General features: G+C 47.5%; 1 non-coding gene across 1 annotated transcript; it reads right to left on the bottom strand.

Moving 5' to 3' along the window:
• LOC112191145 lies at positions 1-107 on the bottom strand. The gene has a single exon (XR_002932862.1). It is a non-coding gene; the product is annotated as a small nucleolar RNA R71 (small nucleolar RNA).
• Positions 108-15,078: the final 14,971 nt, after the last annotated feature.

The following is a 15,078-nucleotide window of genomic DNA, read 5'->3' as shown; positions in this document are numbered from 1 at the left end:
AATGTTAGAGATGAGCTTGTTGCATTCCGACAACTCCCACAAGAAAGTTTTTATGAGTGTTGGGAGCGTTTTAAGGATCTTGAGATGTCATGTCCTCACCATGGGTTAGAGAAGTGGTTTCATATGGACAAGTTCTATAGAGGATTGATGGCAGACCAAAGACAAAGGGTTGACACTTTTAGTGGTAGAACTATTGCAAGCAAGCTTCCTGATGCCGCTTGGGATACATATGAAGAGCTTTCTCTCAACTCCCTTCAATGGGATGATATTGATACAAGAAGACGTCAAGTGCATAACAAGGAGAGTACACCTAACCGAGGTGGTATCTATGAGGTTCAAGGAACATCATCCGGGCCTTCTATGCATGAGTTCAAAAGGCTAGAAAGCAAGATTGACCAATTTCTGAATCAAGTGAACTGGAATCCTCCTCAAGCCCAAGTCAAGATGGCAACTTCTACATCATGTTTGCTTTGTGAGAGTTTAGCACATTCTACTCAAGAGTGCCACTTATCATCTCAATTTCCGGAGTTTATGGAGGAGCATGTTAATCAAGTTGGAGTGCACCAATCAAGGAACCAAAGAAACGATCCTTACTCAAACACTTATAACCCCGGTTGGAGAAATCGCCCCAATTTTTCTTGGAGAGACCAAGGTGGTTCATCTAGTGCGTTTCAAGGTGGAAAGCAAAGCTATAGAGGTGACCAAGGTCAAGACTCATCAAATTTTGCTCATTATGGTAATGCACACCAAGGAAGCACTCATTTTTCACAACATGGTCAACATGGAAAGCAAGCATATGGGCCTAATTCTCAAAGTCAATCCACCTCAAGTCATGGATTTCATGGTCAAAACACCCCTCCCGGGTTTACACAAGGTGTTGGGTATAGTGGTAGCAAGTTTCAAGGAAATCCTAGCTCATTTCAAGGTCCAAACCAAGGCTAGAACTACAATTCTCATCTTATTCTTCAAGGCATGCCGATTCAAGCTCCAAGTGAACCAAAGAAGCCTAATTTTGAAGATTTGATGGGAGAGTTTCTCAAGGTTCAAACTTCTACCAATACGGAGACCAAGCAAAGAATCTCTTCACTAGTTCAAGGGTATCAAACTCTACAACAAGGCATGGCTAGACTAGAGGTACAAGTGAGCCAAATGGCCACCAACTTGAGTGAGAGACCAAAAGGAGCCTTACCTTCACAACCGGAGCCAAATCCAAGAGGCCAAATCCGTGAATGCAATGCCATTACCACTCTACGTTCGGGGAAGGTATATGATAATCAAGTTTACATGCCCTCATCTTCTACATTTCATTCAAATCCTTTATTTGATTATGATGTTGACTTGCATTCATATGGGGCCAAGAGGGAAGAAAATGTACCTCTTGGCCATGTTGTTGATGATCAATTGCATACACATCATGATTCTTTATATTACAAGGAGGATGGGACGTACAGGAAGGGAAGAAAATGTACCTTCCGGTAAATATGGAGTGGGTGATGTGACTTTGAATGGCAAAGGAAGAAATAAGGGGGTGGATAAGGTAGCCGGAGGGGAAGAAAATGTACCCTCCAGAATAGCTATTCTTGGTGAAGGTTATGGTTTCTTGTCCTTCAAAAATGATGCTTGCAAATATGGTTTGATTGATAGTGGCAAAGAAAGGGCCATGTTGAGAAAGAACACTTCTAGGGATGAGGATGTCTCGGACCCTAAATTAGATTGTGAGGCCATGAAGGCTAGGGACCCATCTAAGACTGATGACACTTCTAGGAAGGTTCTTGATGACATTAGACCCACCCCTCATGAGTTTGAGCCATCTACTTCTAGAAAAAAAGGTTGGAGGAATAAGGAGAAAGACCTACATGTGCATGGTAGCTCTAGGGATAGGAGTAGTCCGGTCTACTTATCACTAGGCGAGGCCTTGAGGACTAAGAACCCTAGTGGGACCGTGACTACCCTTAGGGGCACCACCAGAAGTCTCACCTTTGATCCACCTCTTGATTTAAATACATCGGAGCCACAACTTCCTTATCCTAATGTTGCAAGAAGAGATAATTCAAAGCAGGGTAAGAAGAAAAGTGGCTTGATGAGAGAGATACAAGAAATATTTAAGAAAGTGGATGTCAATATCCCATTGGTGGACCTCATTCATCAAGTGTCGGTGTATGCTCAATTTCTCAAGAGCTTGTGCATGAATAAAAAGAAATTTAAAGCCGATGAGAAATTTGAGTTGAAGGAGGAAGTAAGTGCAATAATTCAAAGAAGACTACCACCAAAGATGCAAGATCCGGGGAGCTTTACAATAGGGTGTACTATTGGGGAGAAAGTGTTTGAAGGAGCTCTTATGGACTTAGGCACGAGTGTCAATTTGATGCCTTTAGCCATCTACCGGAAGCTACAAATTGGTGAGTTGAAGCCCACCTCGATTAGATTGCAATTAGCGGATCGTAGCACAAGGCGTCCGGTGAGAGTTGTAGAGGATGTGCTAGTGAGAGTAAATAAGTTCATTCTACCGGCGGATTTTGTAGTGTTGGATATGGGTGAAGACCCCTATCTTGATAATGAGTTACCTATCATTCTAGGCCGACCATTCATGGCAACGGCGGGTGTGAAGATTAATGTGTTGAAGAGTACCATTGGACTCAAGGTGTTGGGTGACAAAGTGAAGATCAAAGTATGCAATCCATTCGATCCACCAGACATTATGAAGGCAGTATTCTCTATTGATTTGGTGAAGGGTAATGAAGCCAAGAGTGAGCGGATCTTTGGACCCTTGAATCCTTCCAAGCCTACAATCCGTGCACAAGATCATTTCTCACCTATTTGGGGCTATGACAATGAGCCACCATTGAAGCATGATGATGTCATTCCTACTTCTACTTTAGAACCTACTATCGAACTTGAAAAGCAAAAAAACCCCTACTCTTGAGACTTATGAGCAACACAAGAAGAAAAGTCCACCATTGAGTGAAGCACAAGAGGAGTCCATCAAGAAGTTAAGGGAGGTTTGTGGAGTTGTCAAGATGAAGGAAACGCCAAAGAAGTATGATTGGCCTCCACCTCCAAGCTACAAGCTCGCTTTTTCAATTGCTAGATGTTTTGAAAATGATAATGATGCTAGCGCAATTGTTGTGGGTGGTAAGGCAACATGCTTTGAGCCACCTTGAGGAAGAAAAGTGAAGAAGACCGGCTTGGGGTCTTTAAAAACAAGCGTCTCTAGGGAGGCAAGCCTAGATTGTTTTGAATTCAGCTTGTTCATTTTTCATCAATAAGGCTATTTATCCATCTTTTTGGGAGGATGGGAGGTGTTTGGAGTTGGAAGTGTGAAGAAAGCAAGAATGTGATAGTGAGCAGTTTCTGTCCAGAAAGTTCAGTTGAATTTGGCTGACTATATCTTCCAATCCACATAAGAATTTGAGCTGAAATTCTGCGAGCTATATCCCTGTGTGTCTACTATGTACTAGCAAAATTTCAGCCTCTTTGAGTCCTTGGAACTCCAGTTATTAAATGGTCAATGCATGGAGGTCAGAACAGAGACAGCTACTGTAGAATGACTTTGGGAAGCTGCACCTTCTACTTATCAAGCAATTTGGAGCTAAAAATTTTCAGAGTTGTATCTTCACATGTATTCTATATGCTGGAATAACAATTTTCAATTTGATCATTCCTCGCTTCAGATATAGCATTCCAAGTGACAGAGGTCAGAAATAAGGCACAGCTGAAACTGTAGAACAGATTAGTGAGTTTGGAGGCTAACTATTTGTGACTCATAACTTATATTTCAGTGACATTTTACCATCAGGTATCATTATGAGTCTTGTTTCATATCCCATTGGTCTCACCCTCTTTCCACCTCTGGAGCTTCGGATATTACAGTTTTGGTGACTGAGGGTCAGCAGCAGACTTCATTACAAGCTGGAAACTTTGACCAGCTATAGTTTTCATCTCAATTGGAGATATGTGGCTTCCTTTATATGGATAGAAATATCTATGAGTCTATTTTCTATTCCAAGTAGTCTCACTTACTTATCTATTTCTGAGTATGAGATATGAGCATTTGAAGACAGAAAGGTCATTGCTGAAAGTTATCTACACTCACTAGTTTTGTTCACTCGGGGTGGCTGGACTTCTTACACTTCAATTCTTCAATGGAGGCCAATATAGGGTTGTTGTGAGATGTGTTGGAGGTGGCCAAGCCTATGATTTTAATGGAGAATCTTTGTCCTTATTCTTTGATGGGCTATTTGTGACGCATTGCTCTTTGGACATTATATCTTTCTCGATGGAGTTGATCTTTACATGAGCACCTAGAGCTATTATGGAGTATACGTAAGGAAGTCAATGCCTTGTGCCTTGAGGTTGGTGTCTCATATTTGTCTTCTCCTAAGGTCATGAGCAATGGAGGTCACCAAAGGGGGTTTCCGTATCTTTTCTCCGCATTTAGTTTAGTATATTTTTGTAGGTTTTTCTTGTGCCTTTGCCCGGACTTCACTCTCATGCCTAACTCTGACTTGGATTTAGCTTTCGAGCTCACTTGACAACATTGAGGATAATGTTGGTTTTAAGCATGGGGGTGAGAGCTCGGGCGCCCTATTAGAAAAAAAAAATTTAATAATAATACTTCTTTTTTTTTAGGTTAGCTTTTTGTAATTAGAATTTAATGGTTAATGCCTTTTCCAACCCCAATGACGAGCCATGGACTTAACTTGTTATGATTGTGGATAGATTAAGCACGATCTAGGTGTTTGAATTTGTTTTGTGATTAAGTGTATATGTGATCTATGCTTGACTATATGTGTGCACATAGCCTATGGTTAGGTTGATTCATCATATTTAGAGAAGCATATAGATGATTTGATTGACTTGCATGCGCTTATATGTGAGCTTTTGTGCCTATATCTATAGTGTATGCATCGTTCATTCACTTTGTTAACGTTTGAAAGTTCGGCGGTAGCTGAACCTTTGTTAACGCCAATCCGGTGGGCGGATCGATACTTGTGGTGTTCTCAAAGCTTCCGCTACCTGTCAAGTAAAATACAAAGGGCTTCAGAGGGAGACCGCGCTGAGCGGTCTTCAACTCTCCAATGCCTAAGTTAGTCAATGTATTTATGTTGACAAAGTAACAGTAAGTAAGTATTGAATGCGTGATTAATGAGGAGAGAGGAGAGAACCTTTTATAAGTGAGGAAGATGAGGTTCTTCTCTTTGTTTTCGATGTGGGACTGTAATGTTTCAGTTCCCAGCTCTGGGAGCTACTAATGCCATTTTGGCACGGCGCGTGGCGGTGATCTGGGGGTGATCCGATGCTGAGGTTGTAGCTCGCCTGGCGGTGTACCCGTATGTCATTCCTTTGGTTGGAATTAGTACCTTTAGCGGTACAATGAGCGTGGCCCATTATAGCTAATTATGCTTGCAAATGTACATGTATGTACAAGTCCCCCAAGTCCCCAGTCAAGGAGGGCAATCTTGGTTGGGGAGTTGCTCGGCGGTTTGAAGCGTTCTCTTCCGCTAGACTTGCATGAGCATAATTAGCGTCAGTGCGTTGTCAACCATGGATTTTGTGAGCGAACGCTTTATACCCTTTCAGGTGGGCCCCTGTTAGGCCCCCCAGGGAGTCCCCCACTCCCCGGCTAAGATAGACCTCCGGATGGTCGGCAAATTGTTTGTTGAGGGGAACTGCAAGGAGCAGAGGGTGTTAGGTAGCGAACCCAATCTTAGTACCCGAGTGACGGGGGTCAACGTGCCTGATCAGGACCGTCGTACTGTTGATAAGTCCCCGTGTCCCGTAGGGACGGTCTGACTGTAACGCCGCGTGGCGGTCGTTGTCAGAATAAGGCGTGGCCTCGGGATCCGCCGCTGGCGGATATTCCCCCGCTGACTGCAGCAGGAAGCAGCGTCTAGTAGACGTGTGTGGCGGTACTTTATTGAGCGATATTGCGTTGAACAAAGCACGCAGTTTGCAAGATGAAAGGGGGTTCCGCCAGGGATGTTTAGCGGGAGACACCCCGCTTGCAGGATGGCTAGGGAGAAGTTCTGCTGGTGGGGTTTCGCTCGGCGGAGACTTCGTCGCATGGAGGATGACAAGGGAGAAGTTCCGCTGGCGGGGTTTCGCTCAGCGGAGACTTCGTCGCTTGGAGGATGACAAGGGAGAAGTTCCGCTGGTGGGGTTTCGCTCAGCGGAGACTTCGTCGCATGGAGGATGATGACAAGGGAGAAGTTCCGCTGGCGGGGTTTCACTCAGCGGAGACTTCGTCGCTTGGAGGATGACAAGGGAGAAGTTCAGCTAGCGGGGTTTCGCTCAGCGGAGACTTCGTCGCTTGGAGGATGACAAGGGAGGAGTTCCGCTGGCGGGGTTTCGCTCAGCGGAGACTTCGTCGCTTGGAGGATGACAAGTTCCGCTGGCGGGGTGTCGCTCAACGGAGACCTCGGACGGTTGGTGAAGTCATCCAAGTGGTTACTTCCACCAGACGCTTCGTCTGGTGGTTGCTGCTACGTGTCCAACCCGTAGAGGGTTAGCGTGTGGAGGCTTGCTTCCTAAGCCTGGCTGTCTTCTCGCCATAAATGATAGTAATTATGGATTTAGTAACCGAGGCGACGCCTCGGTTAATCCGGAGGGTAAGTGGAGACGTGGGACACGTGTACGGCTAGCGTGAGATGCCGTTTTTCAATGGATGGTTTAAAATTCTTTGACGTTGACATAAAAAGGTGGGGAACCCAGCGAGATTGGACACTTTGCTAAAACTTCAAACTCTGCTCGTCTTCAAGCTCTGCTCGTCCGAGACTCCAGCAAGAGGCTGCCGGGATTTCGTGGAGTTCTCGTGCCAGGAAAGACGAAAGTTTCCCTCATCGAAGATTATTGTTCATCACCACACCGGGGTTTTCGCCTTTGAGGTTGGTATCTTGATTTTCTTCCCTGTTTCATTGGTTCTGTTGATTTCTGGGTTTTGTTGGTTCTTTTCTGGTGTGCTCTGAGGGTGTAAAGTGAGATTTGGGGGTGGGTTATGGTGTTTGGCAGAGGGTTTGTGTTTAGGGATTTGCTAGATGGTCAAATCTGGGTTGAGTATGGTTGTTCTTGTTTTGGCTTTTTCTGGGTAACTGTTCTTGATGTTCTTGGCTATAACTGATGTAAGAATAGGCTAGATCTGTGTTTGTGCTAACTGGTGTGGGTTTTAGGGTTTGGGATGGCTAACGTCATAGAGATTTCGAGCAGTGAGGATTCCGGGTCTGACGTGTCGTTCAGCGCGGCGGATAGAATATTTATTGACTCGTTGCGTCCGTCTGCCCATGCAGGAACCTCACTGCCAGAACCGCTAGAGGTTGAGCCGTTACAAACAATACCTTGGGGCGTAGCCATGGGTCGTGTTTCGCGTCCTGAGAGTTCTAGGGCAGGGGAGACAGCCGCTGCGAAAAATAGGCGTGACGAGCGGCTAGCTAGTAACAGTGCCGCCAGTGGTTCCGCTGACGGGGGAGATGTGGCGGGAGAGAATGCCGAGTCAGCGTGGGTTCTTTCCGATGGTACCTTTGTTTACGAGGCAGGTGGGCGGATGAACGCCGTCGTCGTCAATCGGTTGAAAGGGATGTACCGGTTGCCGGGAGTGGTAAAGCTGCGTCCTCCGACAGTGGACGAGAAGGCATCGATGCTGCCAAGGGGGTCTGCCGCCGTGCACGAGGCGATATTCCGCCAAGGAGTGACACTCCCACTGGTGCCGAACCTACAAATTTTGGTGTGCGAGTTCGGTCTTGCGTTCGGGCAAATTTGCCCCAACATGTGGCGGTTGATGTTAGCGCTGAACTCGCTATGGCGGCTGTCTGGTTGTTGATTTGATGCCTATAATGCAACTTACGCGCAACAAGGACACGGTCATCAAAGAATTGGGAAATATTTAAACCCGGAAATATCGTACCTCGGGGATCTTGAGCTAACTCAAATCCAATGGTTTATGGGTCACAAAAGTCACTTGCTAAACTAAAAGAAAATTTGTAAAATGGCTAAGTGAGACACCAAGTCTCACACATGCACGGCTTAGGTCTCCCGAAGCCAAAAACTAGCCTAGAACTCACCAAAATAAATTGGTAGGCTCAAGGCCTTATGGTACTTACAATGAAAAATGTGAGCAAATATTTGGGGGAATTAATTTTTGATTTTGGAAATTAAAAACTAGGAAATTAAAATTTGCAAAAAAAAGTAAAGTGCTAGAAATTTAAAGGTTTGGAAATCAATGGATAAAATTTTGGGTACTAAGGCATCCACTCTAGCAATCATTTACCGTAACAACACAATTTTGGCACACAACAAAAGGGAATTGGCGCAATCCCTAACTCTAAGCCGGACTAGGGCCTTAGAGTGATAATGCAAATCCGGACTAAGGCATTCACATTCTCATCACACACACATTAAGACCGGACTAGGGCTCCTAACATGCATGAAATGGCATTACGTCAATTTTTAGAGACAAACAATTTGCTCATGACAACATGCTCATTCATAAAATTAAGCCACTAATTAAATGAATTTCATGATGAGGACAAGAACTAGTCATAAAATTAGCTACTTTCTATAACAAATTCCCATCGAAAATTACGCAAAATCATGAACAAAAACCACAACACACTTTCATTAAGCACCAAAAATTAATGTCATTACATAGTAAAAATTGCTAGGGAAGCCCTAGACCCAAATAGGAAACTACTCACAATCCATCAACATACCCACAAAGAAATTCATCAATTACAAGAAATTAAAGCAAGAAGAGAGTAAGAAAAGAGAAAGAGGCCAAGACTAATCACAACTACACTAGAGAGTGAACATGACTAGCTTGGAATTATACTCTCTCTTGTACCTAAACCTGGATTTTTGAAGGATTGATGGAATTTAATTGAGGAATGGTGGTGAACTAGTGATAGAAAATGATTGTGGTTATAGGGATAGAGAAGAGGAGGAGGTCGGCCACTGAAGGTTGAGAGAGAGGGTAATCGAGTGGGTTTTGGTGAGGTCGTTGAAATTCAAGGAGAGTGTGCGGCGCTCTTCGTTTTCTCCTCGTTAGGGTGAGGTATCAGAGGGTTATATATATGGGTGGTGAGGATAATTGAGATATGCACGTGCTAGTTGGTGAGGAGGGATAGGGAATGCTAGCATGATTGGGTGAGACTTTTCCTTTTTTCTTTCTTAATTTGGACGCACATCACATGCACCGCGTGAGTGGTGGTAATGCATGCTGCTCCCTTTTGCTTACTTAATTAAGATAATTAATCACTTGATTAATTACTTAATTAATCAAGCTATGTTTCTTCTTTCATTCTTTTTTTCTTTTTTTCTTTTTTTTTTCTTTTTCTCATGTCGGTTCCCTTTCGCGTATATTATTAGAGGTAATCGGATTCCGCTTCTTTTATGTCATCGATCATGGTTGACTTGGCGTTGACTTTTCGTCCTTTTGTCGGAAACTCCACTTTGCTCAATTTTCCACTATTTTCTCTCGATTTCCGTAATTCCGCTTATTTCCTACATAACAAATAAAAATTTAATTAATTACATTATAATTGGCTCAAGGATTAGCTTATTTCTAGTGTTTTGAATATAATTACACGTGTAGAAATGCGTGTAATCAGTTGTGAAGGGCCAACCGTGGCGGAAGTGCTGCACTTCTACGAACTGGTATATGTGAAGCGCCAAGGCTGTAGGGGGCAGGTGAACTCGAGTCGGCGTGTGGGAGCGCCCAAGCTGATCGAGAATTTGAGGGACTCTATGTCCTATTGGCGGGGGACCTTCTGTGTGGCCACGGCAGGGTGGGAATACCAGGTCGGGTCCAACGAGGGGGAGCCGACGTTTAGGATTAAGTCGGAGTTTCAGCCTATTCGAGGTTGTTCGTCAAACATAACTGGCGATTTCCATTTGGCCATATCTTTGGTACTCTTCTAACGATTACAATTTGTTTGTGCAGCGGGCTTGCGCTACAACTTGACACGTGAAGAAGAGTGCCGCGTGACTCGTATCAGAGGCTGTTGGCGGAATCGCAACCTGCTGGACTTTCGCCTCCTCACCGGTTGGGAGTTGCTGGTCGACCTACGCCTGACACGTGCCGTTGCTAAGAAGTCCCCGTCACACTGTATCTTCAATCATATTGTCCCAGGCTAACCCTTTTTTTTTTTTATAGAAACGCCGCCGGGTAACACGCGAAGCCGCGACGCCTTTGCCAAAGCTATGGACCGTGCGGAGATCGACAATTTCCTGGAGACGATGTATGCAGCCTGGCTGGTGGCTCAGCAGACGGTGGTGAATCCGGAAACGCTGGAGTTAAGCCAGTCCGAGGTTCCGGTGACGCTACCAATGCCGCATCACTCCCACCTTGGCGATGACGGCCTACCCGTCGCCCAAGCTAGGGGCAGTGTGGCAGGCGGGGAGAAGAGGTCTACTACTGCTGCGCCACAGAAAGAGAGGGAGCCCGCCACTCATCATGGACCTCAGAGGAAGCGAGCGGGGACCAGCACTGCCGCTGGGACGGAGCAGCCGGCAATGGAGTCGAGGCCTAGTGCTGTTGGAAGCACACGGGTGCTTCAGCGAAAGAGTCGTCAACCCGACTCCGCCGATAAGGAAGAGGAGGGTGATGTGGAGACTATTGGGGCCCGCCAACAGAAGAAGGCGCGACAAGGTCCGCTCAAGGCTCCCGCTGTCGAGGGGAGAGAGGTTCCTGCGAGCGACCTGGATTCGTTCGCCGCGTACGCAGAGTTCATGACAGATAGTGAGCGGGAATTCCTTTTCCACCTCTGCGAGCGGCTTGGGTTTGGCGGCCTAGCGGGGATTTCGCGCCCAACTGCCATTGACCAGTCGCCCTTCAGCTCGGCGTTCGGTCACTTGTCTGTTGGCTTGAACGAAATGTTCCTGGCGGCGTCTAAGCAGCCCCTGGTTGAGCGGGAACTCAGGGAGGAGATCCAGGGTCTTGAGAGAGAGTTGGCGGAGGCGAGGGATAAATTGTTGGAGGTGGAACAACGCCTAACAAAGGCGGATACTGATGCTGCAGATGCACGTGGCAAGCTGCAAGTGGCCATTCAGCGGGACGTGGAACCAAATGACCATGTCTCCAAGCTAGAGCAAAGCATGTCCCTGCTGGAGGAACGGGTGGCCGCCAAGGATAAAAAGATCGATATCCTGCAGCGGGAGTCTGCCGCCAGGAAAGAGGAGGTGAAGAAACTGGAAGGTGAGATTGCCCGCCTGAGAGCTGAAGGGGACCGTGCCGCAGCCGCCGCTATTGAAGCATTCAAACAGTCGGCGGATTACAAGAATGCGATGAATGAGGCGGCGAAGGCCGGGGCCTTAGCCAACGTAGAGATGCTGAAAAAGAAGGGCGCTATTGACTGGGTGAAGGCGTCCCAGCCCGAGGTGCCGCCGTCTCAGCAGACCCCGCCAGCAAAGAATGTCCCGCCGGCGAAGAGCATGGCCCCTTCCCAAGCTGAAGGTGCTCGCTCGGGGAGTGGAGAGACTGGCTCTCGACCGGCGGGTGACTCTCAGCGGACTCATCCTACCCAGTCGGAGTTGTCCCGTGCTGTTTTCCTGGCGGCCCACACTCGAGCAGATGGCACAATGGAGACTCCGAGTCCAACTGCCCGAGGGTCTGACCAAACGAGCCGCGCACATCCGCAGCCGCACGCCGAAAGTGAGGAAGCTGAAGGCAACCCCTGAGATGCTGTACTTCTCTCTTCTTTTTTTTTTTTTGTGTAGCCACTGAGGCTTAAAGTTTTTGATGTAAAGAACATTTTTTGGTGGGAATTCCCAACCCGTTTATGTATGAAATGAAGGTTCGAATTTTGGTGCTTTATGATATGGCTTTATAATTTGGCATTTTCTTTTGCAATTAATGAAACATTAAAGGAATTAAGATTGGTCCAAGTGCACTACGTGGCGGACGTGGTCCGCTGACGCTTGCTGGCGTCGCCAATTGCCCTCAGTGCTAGACTGGGTAACAATGGTTTGAATAATTCCTCGTTTCATTGATAGCCGATTGATCAGCGTTTTACAAAAGCGGGGATGTACCCGTTGGGTAGCTTCCCTTAGCTAAATATTGAACAAAAATTTAGCTAAGTCAAGATGCTCTTGGGTAGCGGCATGATTATTTGTAGTAATACCGAAGGTGTTCGGTATTCCAAGGGTGGGTCGACGTGACGCCATCCTTGCCCATTAAGTAGAAGGTGCCTGGGCTAACGACTTCCGCAATTTTGTATGGACCTTCCCATGTTGGGCGGAGTTTTGTTGGCGGTGGAATGACTTGCTTCATTACCCAGTCCCCCAATTGGAGGTTCCGGGCCTTGACTCTGGCGTTGTAGAAACGCGATACTCGCTGTTTGTTTTGCAAGTTATGCAAGTGAGCCTTGTGTCTTTTCTCTTCTAGGAGGTCCCTGTCCAGGTTGATGCCGTCGCTGTTGGTCTCTGGGCGGTAACCTTCGACCCTGGCGGTAGGTTGAGTTACCTCAACATGTAGGACAGCCTCTGTTTCGAACATCATACAAAAGGGTGTTTCGCCGGTGGCGGAGGTTGGAGTTGTGCGGATGGCCCATAGAACTTCTGGAAGCTTCTCCGCCCACAAACCCTTGGCGTCGTCGAGCTTCTTTTTTAGCAATTTCTTGATTATCTTGTTTGCTGCTTCAACTTGGCCGTTGGTTTGGGGATGGGCGACAGATGCAAAACTCAATTTGGTGCCCAAGTTGGCGGTGAAGGAGATAAGTTCCTTGTTGTTGAACTGCATGCCGTTGTCTGTAATGATTGTATGTGGGACACCATAGCGACAGTAGATGTTCTTCCAGAGGAAGTGAATTACCTTGGCGGTAGTTATTGCCATCAGTGGCTCCGCCTCTATCCACTTGCTGCTGTAGTCGATGGCAACAATAATGTACTTGAACTGGCCCTTGGCGGTTTGGAATTTTCCCATCAAATCAAGGCCCCACGTGGAGTGAATCCATGGGCCGATGATGATTGACAGCGGTTCTGCCGGTGCATGTGGGAGGTCTGCAAACTGTTGGCATTTGTGGCAAGACCTCGAAATCCGCCGGGCGTCATCACCAAGTGTGGGCCAGAAGTAGCCCTGTCGCATTGTGCGGTTGGCCAAGGATCTGGCGCCCGAGTGGTTTCCACATTCTCCGGCATGGATTTCAGCTAGGACGGCCTGTCCCTCCTCTGGGGTTAGGCAGCGGAGGTTGGGATGGGTGAATCCCTGGCGGTAAAGCCTGCCATTCTGGATGTTATAGCGGGTTGCTCACCGTTTCAGCTGTCTCGCCTGGACCTTATCCTCCGGTAATGTGCCGCTGCGCTTGTATGCGATGATCTCGTCCATCCAGCTGGGACTGATCTCAATGCTGAAGATCTCCGCCAGTGTCTTTGTGATACTTGGCCTGTCAAGGCATTCCACTCTTGTGTCCGTTGGACTTTGATGTGGCTGGGCGGTTGCCAGTCTCGCCAGTGAATCAGCTTTGGCGTTCCTTTCCCTGGGGATTTGTGTGATGGTGTGAAATTTGAACTTTTTAAGCAGCGTTTTGACGTACCCCAAATATGCCGCTAACTGCTTGTCCTTGGCTTGGAAGCTGTCGTTGACCTGGTTAACGACTAATTGAGAGTCGCTAAATATGTTGACGCTGTCAGCACCCAAGTCGATGGCAAGGAGTAGGCCGGCAATGAGTGCTTCGTACTCCGCCATATTGTTTGAAGCCTTGAAGTTGAATTTCAATGCGTACTCCGCGTTTAGTCCCCCTGGTCCTGTCAAGATGACTCCAGCACCGCTGGCCTTGGCCCTAGCGGAGCCGTCCATATGCAGGTTCCAATGCGGTTACCATTTCCGTTCCAGGCCCAGTCTCGGTACCGGGGTCTGGTTGACGCTCGGTGAGTTCAGCGATAAAGTCCGCCACTGCCTGGCCCTTCATGGCGGTTCTTGGCCTGTAGTCTATGTCGAACTCGCTGAGCTCAATGGCCCACTTGCTGAGGCGCCCCAAGTGTTCAGGGTATTGCATCACTTGCCTCAGCGGTTGATTGGTTAACACATGGATTGTGTGAGCCTGGAAGTATTGGCGGAGGCGTCTGGCGGCAACGATGAGTGTGAGGGCTAGTTGTTCTAAGTGAGGATATCTTGTTTCTGCTCCTTTCATGCCCTTGCCGGCGTAGAACACCGGGAGCTCGTCTTGGCCCTCTCGCCGGACAATGGCGCAGCTTACTGCCGATACTGAGACCGCTAGGTATATGAACAGTGTCTCTCCTTGCACAGGGACAGAAAGGAGCGGGACTGTCGCTAGGTATTCCTTCAGACCCTGGAACGCGGCCTGACACTCTGGGTTCCAATTGATGATTTTCTTGTGAGTTGTTTTGAGGAGCTTGAAGAATGGGGCGCACCTATCAGTGAGTCTGGAGATGAATCGAGAAAGGGCGGTTAATTTGCCCTGGAGGCACTGGACGTCCACCTTATACTCGGGGTCCGCCAGGTTAAGGATGGCCTGTACCTTGTCTAGGTTAGCCTCGATGCCTCGCTCGCTGACGATGTAACCCATAAATTTGCTAGCGGTGACCCCAAAGAAACATTTTTCTGGGTTGAGTCGCATACCATAGGCCAGGAGAATGGTTACTATGATCTTGAGGTTTGCCACATGGCCGCCGGCCTTTATGCTCTTAACTAGCATGTCGTCCACATAGACCTCGATGATTTTTCCCAGATGCTCAGCGAACATGGCGTTCATCAACCGCTGATAAGTTGCACTGGCGTTCTTCAGACCGAAAGGCATGACATTGTAGCAGTAGAGGCCTTTGTCGGTGGTGAAGGTGGTGCATTCCTGGTCGCCGGGGTGCATCTTGATCTGATTGTATCCGGAGAACGCATCCATCATGCTGAGGAGCTCATGTCCGGCGGTTGCATCGACTAGCTGATCGATACGAGGGAGCGGGAAACTATCCTTTGGGCATGCCTTGTTGAGATTTTTGAAGTCGACACACATCCGCCACTTGCCGCTGGGCTTCTTGACCATTACCAAATTGGAGATCCACTAGGGGTAGACGACCTGGCGGATGAATCCAATGCCCTGTAGCTTGGCGACCTCCTCTCCTATTGCCTGGTACTTC

This window comes from Rosa chinensis, chromosome 2 (assembly GCF_002994745.2).
Source record: "Rosa chinensis cultivar Old Blush chromosome 2, RchiOBHm-V2, whole genome shotgun sequence".
NCBI lineage: Eukaryota > Viridiplantae > Streptophyta > Magnoliopsida > Rosales > Rosaceae > Rosa > Rosa chinensis.
The sequence above is the reverse complement of the archived record's forward strand: the minus strand, read 5'-3'. Positions and strand labels throughout refer to the sequence as shown.